This window comes from Theropithecus gelada, chromosome 6, assembly GCF_003255815.1.
Source record: "Theropithecus gelada isolate Dixy chromosome 6, Tgel_1.0, whole genome shotgun sequence".
Classification (NCBI taxonomy): domain Eukaryota; kingdom Metazoa; phylum Chordata; class Mammalia; order Primates; family Cercopithecidae; genus Theropithecus; species Theropithecus gelada.
The window spans coordinates 146,799,633-146,816,792 of NC_037673.1; the positions used below are offsets into that span (position 1 = coordinate 146,799,633).

A 17,160-nucleotide genomic window follows, 5' to 3' on the forward strand; every position below is an offset into this window, starting at 1 on the left:
GGCTACAAAGAGAGTGTGAAGGACAGGCATGGAATTTGAGGAATCTGAATACTTGGTTTCCAGCCCCAGCTCTGATAGGAACTCTGTGTGATCTTGGGCAAATCACTTCTCTCCTCTAGGCTTTAGTGTCCTCATCCGTAAAATGGAGTGTTGGACTTGTTAATATTTAAGGCTGTTTCCCTTCTTATTATCTATAATCAACATCTTAACCTGTGAGCTACAGATTCCCAGAGCAGAGGGACTAGAATTTTTTTTAAGAGGTCTGGGAAGTAGTCTATGCATCAAGCATTATCTGTAAATAACACACAAAATTACATTTCCTTTTGTGTGTGTTGGAGAGAGGAGGCTAATGCACTTTGCATAAGGGCCTCACACTTGAAAGGGCAGAAGCTCTGGTGTGAATGGCACTGGCTATCATCCTGACTTGCACAGAGCTTACAGTCTAGCAAAGATATAACCCAAGCAACTTGAATACAATGAGAGAAACAGATGCGGGTCCTGAAAGTTCAGAGGCAGGAGAGACCAGTAAAAAGCAAGAAAGTTCTCTTAGAAGTTATAGACCCCACTGAGAAATTGGGAGAACTATTGGCCTCCCCCAACCCCCACCATACAAAATGCACCAAATTTTACATACCATTGCCAGGTGATCACAGGCCTTCAAGTTCATCTCACAGAACTCATCACAGTTCTTAATCAAGGTTAAGAACTATTGATTTAGATAAACCCATAAGCAGAAGTCAGGCAAGTCTGGAGCAAATTCCTAACTTGAATTCTTGAACAAGGGCACCATACAAGCTTGTAGAAGAGGCTAGAGACACTTTGGGATCAATGGCCCCAGGGCCTGAGAGGTCTTGATCAGAGAGAAAGGGGCATGGGGAAGCTTGGGTGAGATAAGCCATGAGCCACCTTCTCTGTCTCTTCTGCTAGACAAAGCAATTTTTTATGCTGTTTCAGAAGGCCAAACTCATAAGCTTCAAAACATAAACAAGCACAGCCTCTTAAATCACTGGGGAATTGTTTATGAATTAAATCATCTCTTCATAACAAACAGAGACCAGGCTGAGGATCCACAACCTCTATGATTAGATGTAGACAGGCAAGGAATCAAGAAGGACCCCTGTGGAGATGAGACCTCATCTGAGATGGTCCCATTCAGAGGCAAGGCCACTGGCTAGAAAACCCTGCCTCTGTTCTCATGAGTGAGTTCCTTGGGGTGGTAGAAACCTGATGGACATACAACAAGATTTAAAAGCTGAAAATATGCTTTCGATCCTGAAGTGGTAATCATTTTAAAGGCCATGGCCAACACCACAAGCATTACAATTACACTCAGCAGTCTCACGGCAAAGGACAAAGGACGCAATGGCAAAATGTAGTTTGATTGAGCCAAGGACATAGACCCCCTGAGTGACTGTGGGCGCGGAATGACTCCCCAGTCAGAGCTTTTCCCACTTTAATGTATATCTGAGTCACCCAGCATCCTGTTACTAGGTGGATTCTGATTCAGTAGGACTGTGATGCAGCTGAGATTCTGCATTAACAAGTGCCCAGGTGATGTCATGATGCTGGTTCCCAGGCCAAGATAATGGCAGTGACAGCAGAGCACAGCTAAATTCATGGACTCTGGGGTCAGATAGGCCTGAGTTCAAATCTTGGCTTCCTTATCCCACTGACTGAATAATATTAGTTACTTAGCCTGTTTGAGATTTGGCTCTTTATCTGTAAAATAGGAATAACAGGCATGATTATTTGTTTATTCAATAAATATCTATTAACATCTTCTATGTGTCAGGCTTGTGCTGGGCCCTGGGGATGCAATGGTGAGACAAAGCAGACTCGGTTCCTGCTCTCGGCAATCTGATGGTCTTTGAGATGATGGATGTAAAGTATTTAGCACAGTGCCTGGTACCTGGTAAGAGCTCAACAAATGATATGTATTTTTATTAGTAGTAGTATAGTATCATCAATTTCAAGCACCCCGGGGAGAGAACTCTTCCGGTAGGTACCGAGTTCCTGAAAGGAGTTGTGATTCATTCTGTAATAAATGGGACACTGAGACGAAGGGTATATGGTCCTGCCCCTTGAGGAGCTCCTGGTTTCGTGGAGAAATGTGTATTTAGCCCAGGTATAGCACAAGTTAGATGCAGAGTTCACTCTGTTCACAGGCTTGATCCAGAACTACTGGCTTCCACGTGCTTCTCAGAGCTGACCCTCCTTCTCTCTTGGTTGCCCTGCCCCCAACCTTTGTTTTTTGACTCTGCCTCCCATTTTTTACCCTTTTCCTACATGTTGACTTGAAAAATGCTTTATCCCCTCAGTAATGACTATAACCCAATGCCTGCTGGCTAGATAGCCTGTAGACTTCCCACTAAAGCTATGTATCACCCCCTAGGCCTCCCTACCTTCCTGCCCACCAGGGTTATACAAATGGATCAATCTAGGCACCTGCTATGGAGCTCTGGAAGAAAATCACAAAGACTTGGAATGCTCTGCGTTCCATTGGAATTCTCAATACGCTGAGTATCAGGAGGTTGGAGATCATGGATGGTGTTGATAAGGAAATGATAGTGTGCTTCCAGGCGGCCTGGTCGTAGACATCTAGGTCTGGGCCTTCCTGTGGCCCATTCCTGGTACAGGCTTCGCTACAGTGAGGCTCTAAGTCAAGGCCAATGAGAAGGTGAGAAGGAGCAGGCAGCAACTTCAAGGAACAGCTAATGGAAGGAGACTCAGAACCTTAATCTTAGAATCAACTGAAGCAAATCACAGAGACTTATTGAAATTGTCACGAGCAGCACTGGGGCCTAGGGATAAAGTAAGGACTGGGGCATAGTCCCTGCCCTCATGGAGTTTACCATCAAGCACTGAAAACCAACAATGACAGGCCATGACAGCATAGCGTGGTGGGCACCATCATGGCGGACACACTGGAACTAGTGCAGCCCATCAACAGAGGCTTCCCAGGAAAAGCACTTCAGCTGAGACCTGAAGGAGAAGAAGGGTGAGGCCAAGGGCGGTGAAGGGAAGGAGCATTCCAAGATGAATAAACAGCACTCAGAAGGCTGGACCGAAAGGACTGCTCTATGTGGTCCCAGAGACAGGTGTGAGACATGGACCTGTTGAGGGGGCCAAGGGCAAGCCGCACAAGTCTAACCATTCCAAGTGTCCAACTTGGATACCTCCCCAAGGGCAATGGGGGGCCACCGAAGGTTCTGCAGTACAATTCAGCACCAGTTATTAGTCTGCTTTTACAGATGGGAAACTGAGGCACCATGGAGTGGTTAGGTAACTGGCCGGAGGTCACACTATCAAAAAGTGCTAGGGCCAGGATTCCCTGCCGTCTGAGGCCAGAGCCTACACCCTCCAGCACGTAGTTAAGTGCACACAAAGGTACAAACACACATACATTAAAAAAAAAAATACAGCCGCGGCACAGGGCTCAGTCAGAGGCCTTGCAGGCAAACTCTATTTAAAGTCATTTAACAAGGAGCCTCTTAATGATCTCATTAGCCTGGACAGGGCCCTTAGGAAACTTGAGGCAAGGCCCTGCTTTAAATGGGGCTTCTTTGAAGTGGCCACCACCTGAAGCAGCCACCTGAATGGCGGGTAACAACGAGGGCCTGTGAGCCCTGCGCCCGCTTGGGCTGCAGCCACGGGGCCTCTAACACAGCAAGACTTGGCCTCGGTGGAGCCCAGGACGCCTGTCGGGTTGCTGTTAGCTCACTCCCAGCCACCCTCTCTGCAGGCCCATTCAGATGGGCGATCTGGCTGGCCAGGCCACAATGAGGTCATGCGTCATGATGGCGGTGGCCGGAAGCAGACTGTGGCCTTCTTTAGGCCTCACCCTCTCATGTCTGGACTCCCAGGCTCCCCTCGGCCTGGTCTGGCTCCTGATCAGGGATGCTTCATGGTTCTCCCTGATCCCAGGCTCTACTTCTACCCTCTCTATCCCCAGCTCCTCTCATCAGTCCTCTTGTTTCTAGACTGACTCCCTTCCCTTCCAGCCACCCAACCCTGATCTCTTCATGATCCCCTTAAGGGTGGGTGCCTGATCTTCCACAGAAGCAGCTATGAGATCCCACCCAAACATCACCCCCAACCCCAGTCACCCTGGATGCCTACTGCTCTGGTCAGCTCTGGGGCATCTGGGCCCCCGCTCCCTCTGCCTGGGGGAGGGTCAGCATCCCAGCAGGGCCAGGCCACACAGCTCCCAAGCTGCCCCAGGAAACAACCGGGGGTGACTGACCTTCTGAGGAATATGTACCTGGCCAATTGTCCCACCACGGGGTGCAAAACCCAGACAGGCAGAAGGAACCGATTCACCTTTCCAGAACTGCATGCAGAGGCCCTCCCAGCAGGCTGTGGCTGCCGCCCTGCCTATTAATAGTCAAGCAGCTGTTTGCCTCTCTGAATGAGAGTCTTTATTGCAAGCTGCGTTGACAAAACAGATCCTGCTCCTTCCTGCCCAGAATATGTGGGGGTGGAGGGGCCACAGTGAGATGTTCCTTCCTTCCAGGGACATTGAGAAGATCAGCACTGGGACAGACCTCAGCAGAGACCCCCTGAAAATCAGGGCCAATGCCAAGCTCATTCTCACCACCTCCCCTGCCCCTCACTTGCTCCTTTGCTCATGTTCCTAGTTTCAGCCAGCAGCTCCACTGTTCCTTGGTAGTTTCACAACATTCTCATCCCTCCCTTGTTCCACCTCAATCTAGAAGCCTCAAAGTTGAGGCCTTGGGCCAGCGCAGTGGCTTATGCACGTAATCTCAGCACTTTGGAAGGCCAAGGCGGGTGGATCACTTGAGCCCAGGAATTTGAGACCAGCCTGGGCAACATGACAAGACCCCATCTCTACAAAAATACAAAAGTTAGCTGGATGTGGTGGGTGTGCCTGTAGTTCCAGCTACTTGGGAGGCTGAGGTAGGAGAATCACCTGAGCCTGGGAGTTTGAGGCTGCAGTGAGCCATGATCCTGCCACTGCACTCCTGCCTGGGCAACAGAGCAAGACCGTGTCTCAAAAAAAAAAAAAATTTAAGGCCCCTTCTGACATCTGGCCTCACCTCCCATGCCCCAGCCCCTCAATCAGCTGAGTATGTGACTTGACATGCTCTCCCTTAGCTCCTGGCCTTTGCACATGTCATTTTCTCTGCCTAATGCTCCCTTTCCCCAGATCTTCATGTGATTGATAGCCCCTTAAGTCATGGCTTGGAAGAGATCACACTAGGAAGACTTGTCTCCCAAAACCTACCTCGGTGTGCCTCCATGCTCTGCTGAACTTACTTCCTTACCTGAAGTTCTTTCTGGGAGGGTAGAGGTGGGGCTTTTTTCTTCCCTTACTTTCCTCTACCAGCTGCCAGGACACTGACTCTGAGCTGAATCAAAGAAAGATACATGAATGCTTACATCTCCTTCCCCAAGCCCCCACACTCTGACCAGTCAGCAAGTCCTGTTCATTCAACCTGGGGAAGAACGAGAGATCTGGAAATAGGTTGCCTGGGTTTGAAACATGGCTCTGCCACTTACCAGTTGAGGGACCCTTAGGTAAGTCATTAACCTTGCAAAGCCTGTTTCCTTACCTGTAAAATGGAGCCAGTCATAGTTCCTGCTTCCTAAGATTATTGTAAGAAGTCAAGGGGTGGCCGGGCACAGTGCCTCATGCCTGTAATCCCAGCACTTTGGGAGGCTGAGGAGGGTGGATCACTTGAAGTCAGGAGCTCAAGACCAGTCTGGCCAATATGATGAAACCTCATCTTTACTAAAAATAAAAAAATTGGCTGGGTGTGGTGACATGCTCCTGTAATCCCAGCTGCTTAGGAGACTGCAGCAGAATTGCTTGAACCCAGGAAGCAGAGGTTGCAATGAGCTGAGATTGCATCACTGCACTCCAGCCTGGGCAACAGAGCAAGACTCCATCTCACACACACACAAAAAAAAGTCAAGAGGCAATGCTTATAAAATGCCTAGCCCAGCATCTGACACAATCAGTAAATGTTAGCTGCATAATTTTACTCAATGTTTCAACCTGGCCACAGAAACTTCCCCTATCCTTGTCTCCTCCACCCCCATTTAATCATCAGCCACAGTGGCGAATGTCCCACAGCACAAGCTTTCAGAAATGCCTGTGTAGCTAACACTCATGCCTTTGAACAGGTAAGGCCCGTGGGGCCAGAAGGAATAGAGTACAGAGCCATGAGCCTACATATTAGACCTGATGGCTTGGCCACATCTTGGCCTAAGGAGCTAAACTTGTGGCTGTCTATGGGTCCAACAGCCTGCAGTGTCAGGTCTCCCAGGAAAGGACCAGGTACCAAGGGGCCACTCTCTTCACATTAGAGCAGGCTGGCACAAGTTTTGGTTCCCATGGACCCTCAGAGTAGCCTAAGGCACACTTAGGTGAGGAGTTAATGGAGTTTTGTTCCTTCTCTGCTTGATGGGTACCTGGAGGTGAGGGCTGTGTAAAGGAAGAAGATGTGCATTTAAGCCTTGGTGCTGATGCTCTCTGCCTGCTGGAGGGTGGCTAGCTGCTAGCTGCTCCTGCTCCCTTGGGCTCCAGAGCCTTCTTAAATTGTCTTCAAAAAGGGAACAGTAATCCCTGACTGGTGCAGGACTTTTCAGTCCCCAAAACACATCGATTTTCATGATCTCACTTGATCCCTTAACTTTCCTCCCTGTGAGCAGACTAAGCCTCTCCTCAACTTGGCCAATTATAAATGTGAAGGTCAGAAAACACAATGTGCCTTGCCTAAGGCCACAGATTTATGGTGTGGCCATCCTGAGACAGGAACCCAGGTATCCTGGCTCCCTGTCCAGTGCTCTTACCGCTCTACCTGGCTGCTGTCCAAGGCAGTTAGTGGAATGTTCACTGTGGTGTGAGGGAACCAGGCTCCCCTTTTCTTTTTAACTCAATATTATTGAGCACCTACTAACTGTTAGCCATTGTATTAGGGATAAAATTACAGGCCTTTGTGGTGTGTGTGTGTGTGTGTGTGTGTGTGTGTGTTTTAATGGCCTTATTAAGGTGTAGTTGATAAACAAAAACTGCACGTATTTAATATATACAGGACCCAGGACTTTTAAGCAAACAGTTCTAGGCCCATAAACATATGAAAAGATGTTCAACCTTATTAGAATTCAGAGAGATGCAAATTGAGACCATTATGAAACCCTTTTACGCCCACTGGATTGGCAAGAAATTAAGGAGCCTGACAATACCAAGTGTTGGCAAGAATGTGGACCAACCAGATGCTTATACACTGCTGGGAGGAATGTCTATGGGAATAAGTGACTGGGAAAATCATTCCAGTATGATCTTGTAAAGCTGATCGATAACTTTCCCTGCAGCCTCACAGTTCCACTGCTAGGCAACATATACTCCCAGGCACATACACACCCGTGCTTACCATTGTGAACACACTGGTTGTTAGAATCTTGAAATACTTCCATGCCAGTTGGTAAATAGCTACTATTCCAAGTCTCTCCCACCCATTTACCTGTGAACCCCTGTGATTCAGCTGCCCCCAGCCTTTCCTTTAGGTACCCACCCAAATTCCCCATGATCCAACAACTAAAAGGTTAACACCCCATAGACTACCCCCAGGACCACATTCCAGCCCCACAGCATCCATTCTGATTGCTCAGTGCCCTCACCTCTCCAATTGTTCATTGTTATTGTGTCCACCCTATAGAAACCCTTACTCCATGCAACAAGAGAAATGCACAAGGTTATTCATAGACTCAATCTTCTTAATAGAAACAACAATAACCACAACAACCACAATAACCAAACAACTATAAATAACCTCAGGTCCATGGAAGGGAAATGCCCATCCAACCTGCAACCTGCTTCCTTCTGTCAGCTCAGAGAAGCTCTCCCGCAGGGTTCAGGGCAGACAGAAGAGATGGGCTCATTTTCTTTTCTTTCTTTATTTTATTTTTTTCTGAGACGGAGTCTTGCTCTGCCGCCCAGGCCAGAGCGCAATGGCGAGGTCTCGGCTCACTGCAACCTCCGCCTCCCGGGTTCAAGGGTTTCGCCTGCCTCAACCTCTCGAATAGCTGAGACTACAGGTATATGCCACCGCATCTGGCAATTTTTATATTTTTAGTAGAGACTGGGTTTTGCCATGTTGCCCAGGCTTGTCTCGAACTCCTGAGCTCAGGCAATCCACTCACCTGGGCTTCCCAAAGTGCTAAGATTACAGGCATGAGCCACCACATCCAGCTTTATTCTTTAACTATTGATTGCACACCCATATGTGCAAGGCACCGAGCTGAGCTTGGGAGAAACAGCAATAGCCAGACAGAGTCCTTGCTTTCTGGAACTGTCAGCCTGCCCTGGGTGCCCCCAACCTTGAAACACATTCCTCAGAGCAGCTGGGTGCTGACATGAAGCCCACACGCCTGGCTCAGTGGCCCTTCATCCCAGTAAAACGGCAAATGCAGGAGGCTGGCACTGAAGTATCTGGGTGTTTTGTCCCCACATGCCTCCTGTCTGACCTTCTGCCTGAGGAAAGAGTTTGTTTTTGCTCCAGGAAGAGAGGTATAGCTGTGGGAAATTCAATGTGCTTATTTATTTGTTTGGCTTCCCTAATTTAATCTTCTCAACAAATAAAAATAAAGATAGCATGTTTGCCCAAAGAGCAAAAGGCCCCACCTGAGATGTTATTACGCTTTCCAGAATTAGTCACACCATTACTGCTAGTGGCCAACGTGCCCAGGGCAACTGAGGGTTAGAAGCCCAAGCTCCCAGCCCAGCTCTGCCAATGATGGTTTGATATCAGAAAAGTCGTTTCACCTCTTCAATTCTTGTTTGCCTCCTTTATAAGATGAAATGCTTGGTGCTTCTAAAGTCAGAACTTTCACATTCACTATCTCATTTTTTGTTCTTAATATGCTGTGAAGAAGTCATTTTGATCCTATTTTACTGGTGGAGAAACTAAAGCAGAAGAGACAGACAAGTTCGAATGACCCAACTGATAAGAAGAGGCAGAGACAGAAGCGGAATCCAGACTTCCAACTCTTGCCTGAGGTCCTGGCGTCCTCACCAGGGTTTCTCATACTTGATTAACATACAGATACCGGCCGGGCCCGGTGGCTCAAGCCTGTAATCCCAGCACTTTCGGAGGCCGAGAGGGGCGGATCACGAGGTCGGGAGATAGAGACCATCCTGACTAACCCGGTGAAACCCCGTCTCTACTAAAAAAATACAAAAAACTAGCCGGGCGAGATGGCGGGCGCCTGTAGTCCCAGCTACTCCGGAGGCTGAGGCAGGAGAATGGCGTAAACCCGGGAGGCGGAGCTTGCAGTGAGCTGAGATCCGGCCATTGCACCCCAGCCTGGGCGACAAAGCGAGACTCCGAAATTTAAGAACCTTTTCAGTTTGATTTACAGCAAAATCTTGGTTTATTCAGGTGAAGTCATTGATTATCCCAGCGCCAATGTGATCACAAAGGCAAACATCAACACAGCATTGAAATCACATGTCCATACAATGTTATAAGGCAGATATTCAAATGATCCAAAAATATAATTTTTTTTTTCTTTTGAGACGGAGTTTCGTTCTTATTGCTTAGGCTAGAGTGCAATGGCGCGATCTCGGCTCACTGTAAACTCCGCCTCCTGGGTTCAAGCGATTCTCCTGCCTCAGCCTCCCAGGTAGTTGGGATTACAGGCGCGGCCACCACACCTAGCTTATTTTGTTGTTTTGTTTTGTTTTGTTTTGTTTTTTGAGACGGAGTCTCGCTGTGTCGCCCAGGCTGGGGTGCAGTGGCCGGATCTCGGCTCACTGCAAGCTCCGCCTCCCGGGTTTACGCCATTCTCCTGCCTCAGCCTCCCGAGTAGCTGGGACTACAGGCGCCCACCACCTCGCCCGGCTAGTTTTTTGTAATTTTTAGTACAGACGGGGTTTCACCGTGTTAGCCAGGATGGTCTCTATCTCCTGATCTCGTGATCCGCCAGTCTCGGCCTCCCAAAGTGCTGGAATTACAGGCTTGAGCCACCGCGCCCGGCCTAATTTTGTATTTTTTAGTAGAGGCGGGTTTCAGCATGTTGGTCAGGCTGGTGTCCGACTCCTGACCTCAGGTGATCCACCCGCCTCAGCCTCCCAAAGTTCTGGGATTATAGGCGTGAGCCACTGTACCTGGCCTAAAATTTTTCTTTCTCTTTTTTTTTTAGAGACCGAGTCTCACTCTGTCTCCCAGTTTGAAGTGCAGTGGTGCAATCTTGGCTCACTGCAACCTCCGCCTCCTGGGTTCAAGCAATTCTCCTGCCTCAGCCTCCTGAGCAACTGGGATTACAGGCGCATGCTGCCACACCCGGCTAATTTTTTGTATTTTAGTAGAGACAGGGTTTTACCGTGTTGCCCAGGCTGGTCTCAAACTCCTGAGCTCAGGCAATCCGCCTGTCTCGGCCTCCCAGAGTGCTAGGATTACAGGCGTGAGCCAGCGCACCCAGTTAAAATTTTTAATTATTTTAGATTATCATTGAAATTAAAATTAAAAATTAAACCCTTGAAGAACTTGTCGGAACCGTCCCCCTTCCCATTCTGAGATTCTGTCAGGCTGCCTCCACGTTGCCTGAAAACCCCTTCCCGTTCTAACATTCTTTGAGTTTCCCTGGTAACCATCTGCTGGTGGAAATGACAATTAAGCTGTTCAGCTGCCTGGTTCACTTAGTTCCCCCATTATGGCTCTGTGCCAGGGTCAAGAAGGCCTGAATTTACCCACCTGCAGCAATCTGCCAAAGGCGAGGGATCCTCCCAGGGACAAGATGAGTCTCAAAACACAGAGTAGAAAAAGCCTGCACCTGGACCGACATTGTTCATCCTTCCACCACCTGGTCCACTAATCCATCCGTTCTGCATTCACTCTCGCCTGTTACATTCCAGGTCCTAAATTTGGGGGAGAGAAGATGGGGTGAAAAAATAAGCAAGGTTTGCCTTTGTGTATATAATGTACTACTATCAATATTGTGTGCCTGTGCGTGTGTGTATGCAGTCATATCTAAGCTCTGGTAATATTGCTTCCTCCTGGGAAGAGAAACGAGAAGCTGGGGAACAGAGGGTGGGAGCCTGGAAGATTTACTTTTCTCGGTACCCTTTGCATACCTTTACATGTTTGCATCATGCGTACGCATCGTCTACTCCAAAAATAGGCTTCAGTTTTTGAACTACATTTTCCACTGGAATCCAGTGCTCTGGCCATGTAAGCAGGCTGACCCTTCAGAGGTGGTGATGGTGGAGTAACTCATGGTCAGTAAGTGGGATGAAGAAGGAGGCATCGTCCAGACCTATTGGCCATGGGTTCTGTGGCCTTGTCCAAGAGGCTGCTGGCCCCAGAGGCCTCTGCCCACCTCCCCTCCAAACCTGTTCCTGTGTATGCTGTGCCCAGGATTGAACTGCTCAGAGGTGATGGTGTAACCCCCTGCCATGGCCTCAAGAGACCGCTTGTGTGGGCTGGCATGTGGTCACATATGAGTGAAAGTGACCAGGCACATGTATCCTTTTCTTTCCCCAGACAAATATTTTCTTGGAGTCCTCAGATGCCTTCCCCACCCTGCTGCTAGGGTGACTGGGCAGTTTTGAGTGGCCGTGGTATATGGAGGCCATGGGATACCTCCTCCGTCCTCTTCCGGTTTTCTTGAGACGTCACAAATGCCACTTCCATAAGTTCCTGCCTCCGGAGTCACCAAGCATGGTCCCAGGAACAGCTCAGAACACAGGGCCATGGGTGGGATGGAAAAGGAGGGAGACTGGTGTCTCATGTCTTGCATGTCCCGGCTCCTCCAGAGACTCAGCTCCACTTGCAGATGCAAGGTTAGATTTGAAGAGACTGTGTTAAGCCCTTGGGGCCAGGCAAGTTTAGGACATTCACACTGGATGGCTCTCAGGGAGCAGTGTCTTCTGAGGCTTTTCTCTGTGAATCCCCTCTCTCTGGGGGATTTCAAGACTTCCCACTGTGCCTAGGCCTGCTTCCTCCAGCCTCATAGCACCCCGGAGAGCTCAAGACAGTTCTCTTCTCTGTTTTACAAGTAAAGAACCTGAAACCCAGAGGTAAAACGACTTACCCCCAAGTTCAGCAGCCTGTAAACCACTCAGCCTGAATTTCAACCCAAGTGGGCCCTGCTCTAAAGCCCATGCTCCGAACATTCCACCTGAAGTCAAGGCCTCCTGAGGAGGGTGCCAGGCCAAGAAATGGCCTCAGTTTGCTGCGGATTGTAGAACCCCAGACGTAGAGGAAGACATTGGCGCAGTTCATTATATTCAAACCTAAAGCCTTTGTGCATCACAAGGCTGCATAAAGTGAAAAAAGAATTCACAGACTAACAAAAGATAGTCGCAGCAGAGCACAGGATTAGAGCTCCTGCAGATCAATAAGAAAGACACAAACAGCACCATGGAAACACGGACAGAGGGTACAAGAGGCGATCCACAGAAGAGGAAATCCAAACCACCAGCACAATTACGAAAACGGTTTAACTCTACTCATCAGAGAAATAAAACTTAAAAACAAGAACGAGAGACATTTGGCCCCCATCAGAGTGACAAACATTCCAAAGTCTGACTATTGCCAGGTCAAGTTTGGATGTGGAGCCGCAGAAACTCACTCTTTCAGATATAGCCGGGCAATGGCAGGGAGCCCCAAGATGCTCACACACCCGGCCATTCTTCCCCAGGCACATGCAAGACACGCATGAGGATGGTCGCAGCAGTGTGGGTTTTATTATGGAAAACTGGACATCACTCAAACGCCCATCAACAGGAGAATGGATTGATAAACTGTAGTACATGCCTACAATGAAATTGATTGAATAGTGGATATGTGTATACTGGTGCTCTGCACATCAACTGTGGATAAATTTCAAACACAATGTTGAATGAAAACAAGCAAGTCGCAGAAGGCTATGCACAATATTATGTCATTTACAAAAAGTTTAAAGCTACAAAGCAACACTTTCTCCGCTTTGTGAATGAATACATGTATAGCATGTATACATAAACATGTGCAAGAACAACTCATGCCAACTTCAGGGATGGGCTGGTGACTATCTCTGGGTAAAGGGAAGGGAAATGAACTGAGATGTTCTTATATATTTGAAATGTCTTTTTTCACAATCTAGGCCAGCTGCTGTGGCTCACACCTCTTATCCCAGCACTTTAGGAGGCCAAGGCAGAAGGAGGATCACTGGAAGCCAGAAGATTGAGACCAGCTTGGGCAACAAAGCAAGATCCTGTCTCTACAAAAAGTTTCTAAAAATTAGCTGGGCATAGTGGTGTGTGCCTGTAGTCCCAGTTACTCTGGAGGAAGAAACAGGAGGATCACTTGAGCCCAGGAATTTCAAGCTGCAGTGAGCTATGATCACCGTCTCACTCCAACCTGGGTGACAGAGCAAGACACTTGTCTCTAAAAAAAAAAGTAAACACAAGAAATCTAGGCCGGGCGTAGTGGCTCATCCCTTTAATCACAGCACTTTGGGAGCCTGAGGCATTTGGATCACCTGAGGTCAGGAGTTCGAGACTGGCCTGGCTGACATGGTGAAATCCCATCTCTACTAAAAATACAAAATTAGCTGGATGTGGTGGCTCATGCTTTTAATCCCAGCTACTTGGGAGGCTGAGGCAGGAGAATCTCTTGAATCTGAGAGGCAGAGGTTGCAGTAAGCCGAGATCGTGCTACTACACTCCAGCCTGGGCAACAGAGCAAAAGACTCTGTCTCAAAAAAGAAAGATAAGAAATCTAGATCATGGGAACAGGGAACTGTATATATGTGTCCCTGCATTTTTCACATGCCAAATATCTTAGATATTAAAAATCAGGGAGCTGGACAGTTGCCCTAAGGTCAATTGTCTTCCAGGTCACTAACCACTGTTTGAGAGTTTCATCTGGAATTAACTTCCCATCCATTGGCCCTAATTCTCTTCCTTAAGGATCCCATGTGAAAATCCAATGGCTAGTGGCATACATGCGAACTAGCTCCTCCTGCCCTCAGCAGGCTGACTGTGCAGGCTGGCAACTCCAAGAGGAGGCCACATCTCCCAACTACCCCTTCCACTGGCATCTCCCTCCACCCTCTCCCACCACCATCCCTTGCAACCCCTCTGCACTTCTCAGCAGATGGTAGCTCATACAGCTTGTTTTCTTCTGTAGAAAGTCCTTGACAAGCCCAAAGGGAGGCCCAAAGAAACCCCACCACTTTTTCAGCGGGGTTATCTTTGCTAACCATGGACTAGGCTCAACAAGGGACACTCAGTGGGAAGAACTGAGCTGGGAGTCAGGACAACTGCTCTTGACTTGCTGGGTGACTTTAAGTAAGTGACACAACCTCTCTGAATCTCCACAGGTACACTGAGGGAGGTGTGCAGTTTGAAAGCTTGAAAGCCTCAGAATACACTAGAGAGATTTTAAAAGTCCAGATGCAGGGGTCCCAAAATAGGAGTTGCTTGAGGTGAGGCCTTGGAATTGTATTTTCCTTGACTAGCCGGGCGATTCCACTGCACAGCTAAGCTTAGGAATCATTAGCCAATCGTGGCAGGTTGGACATTCAGGTATGTGAGCAAACTCTGTCCACATCGCCTATTTTCTCCTCCCACCCCCAGTGCCTTCCTGCATCCTTGTTTATCATCATCACCCTGAATAGTTTATGCCAAGCAGGGTGCTGGGTGAGAATGAGGGAGCAGATGAGCTTCCAGAATGAGGCCCCTTTCAGCCTCCCACTCCTTAGTAACCACAGAGAAGCTGAGAAAGAAGGTGGGAGGGGGAGCCAGCCCTCGTACCCTCCACAGGTGGAGGAGGGTCTGGGGGGCAGGGGCACATGGCCCATTTGCTGCGTTCCTGACCCTCTGCCCAAGGCCCAGCCTCCCAGCCCTGGGGCAGCTCTTTCTCCCTGTCTCCACCCCTACCAAAGGCAGGAGTCTGCAAATCACAGCATTCTAGAACATCAAAAGCAGACTAATGTTTTCCCGATTGCAGCCATTCACTGCTGTCTTACCACTTGTATATTATTTAATTGGTACTTTCTCTTACATTGACTCACTGTTTTTTACTTGAATGCCTACTTTAGCCCCATTCTAAGCAATAATATCTGGGAAATAACAGGTTCGATGTGCTAGTTATTTTTTGTCTAATACACATTAAAATAAATACATAATGATTTCCATTTTAAAATGTCCATCTTTTTTTCTCTTGAAGTCACTTTGTGCATCACCACACTTTCAGAAACACTGAGCTAGTCCAACCCTGCAAATGCAAACCCCAGAGTTGCAAACTGAGGCCCACAGAGGGGTGGAGCTCGCCAAAGGTCCTGCCACTGGGGTGGAACCTGATATCCACAGGTGGCCCCACTGGGCAGGCCCCAGGCACCCTGGTGACCTTGACCTTTTGAGAGACCTTTCTTCAGTTGTGCACTGCCCCCTCCTGGCTGGTTCTTCTGCAACACATGACCTCCGGGAGGAAGCAGCCAGGAAGGGTGGAGGCAGGGGCGCCTTGTCGCAGAACAGAGATGACTGACTGTCCAGGGTTGGAAGGCTGGGCAGTCAGGGAAGGCACCATTGCAGAGGCGGCCTTTGCACTTGGCTTTGAAAGATAAATAGGAAACAGTCAAACTTCAAAGAGCAAAAAGGCAGTTCTGTCCAAATGGTGTGAAGGGAGGGAGATGTTCTGAGGACAGAGAGTACTCAAGATTTAGCTGCTGGTTTGGATAAGAGACACACCAGGGAACAGACTGGGATGGGCTTTGAATGCCTAAGAAGAAGCTGTGACTTGAGCCTGCAGTCAGTGGTTAAGCTAAGGGAGGTTTAACGAGCAGGCAAGTGGTGTGATGCCGAGAGCAGTGTGGAGAGTGGACAGGAAAGGAGAGAGAGCCAAGGCAGGGGCAGCGGGGAGGGAAGAGGATGTGGCAATGACCCAGGGAAAGGTAGACAGGTACTTCCCTTTGCCTCTAACCTGCTAGGGTCCTTGTTGAGTCACTTCCTGTCACTGGGCCTGTTTCCTTATCAGCAAGAGGAGCGAGCTGGGCTAGATGCTCTCCAAGGACCCTTCTAGCTCTGAGAAATAAAACCACAAAAATAAGAAATTATGCTGATGAAGCTATGAATTGCTACAACCCTTTTGGCAGTTAATTGGGCTTTAGCTATTAAAATGAAACACATGCATCCCCTCTGGTCCACTTTCAATTACATCACACAGAATTAAAGCTCCAGTCTGCAAGGATGTATTTACTAGGAATGTTTAGAGCAACACTACTGTATTAGCCAAAAAACTAGAGGCGAATAACCTACATCATATCATCTACCATCTCTGTCTGTTGATGGCCCTACCGGGGGACTGGTTATGAGCCCTCTGGAAGCTGGAGCCTGTCTTGAGCCTCAGTTTCCTCATCTACAACCATTTGACATGCTTTATAGGATGCTGTGAGGTTTTGGTTGGTTAGTGTTGGAGCCTGGAAGCACCACTCCAGCTCATTGCACACTCTCAACAAATGATAGCTGTTACTATTACTCAAAAGAGTGTGGCAGATCCCAGCATCTGGAGAAATAGCTCTGCTGTATTGTTATTAGGTGAAAAAAGAGAGTTGCAGAGTTGAGTGTTTAGTATTATTCCCTTTTGTAAGAAAAGAAGCAAAGAAGCCAGGCACGGTGGCTCACACCTGTAATCCCAGCACTTTCGGGGGCTGAGGCGGACAGATCATTTGAGGCCAGGAGTTTAAGACCAGCCTGGCTAACATGGTGAAACCCATCTCTACTAAAAATACAAAAATTAGCTGGGCGTGGTGCTGCATGCCTGCAGTCCCAGCTGCTTGGGAGGCTGAGGCAGGAGAATCGTTTGAACCCAGAAGGCAGAGGTTGCAGTGAGCCGAGATCATGTCATTGCACTCCAGCCTGGGCAATAGAGCGAGACTCCATTTCAAAACAAAAAGAAAAGAAAAGAAAAAGAAAAAAGAGGTAAAGAGAAATGAAAAAAGGAAAAGGAGAAGGGGGACTAAACCATATGAAGGATGTCTGTGTTTGTCTGGGCAGAGAAAGGATGTGAAGGGATCGAATGCCAGGCTCCTTTCTGTCTGGGAAAGGAAGAAGCTAGAGTGTGGAGAAGTGGGCTGGGAATGGCTAAGAGGGAGGGGAAAATGATTGACTTTATCTAAATATATCTCTGAATTGTTTAACTTGTTACTTCA

General features: G+C 48.3%; 1 protein-coding gene across 2 annotated transcripts in view; it reads right to left on the bottom strand.

Moving 5' to 3' along the window:
* Positions 1 to 4,345, bottom strand: part of ARSI (arylsulfatase family member I) — a 42,775-nt gene extending 38,430 nt beyond the window's left edge. Inside the window, exon 1 of one of the 2 annotated variants that reach the window (XM_025387193.1) lies at positions 4,244 to 4,345. The gene's annotated coding sequence lies outside the window, so the exon portion shown is untranslated. The remainder of the gene's footprint in view (positions 1 to 4,243) is intronic. The other variant, XM_025387194.1, reaches the window with a different exon arrangement.
* Positions 4,346 to 17,160: the final 12,815 nt, after the last annotated feature.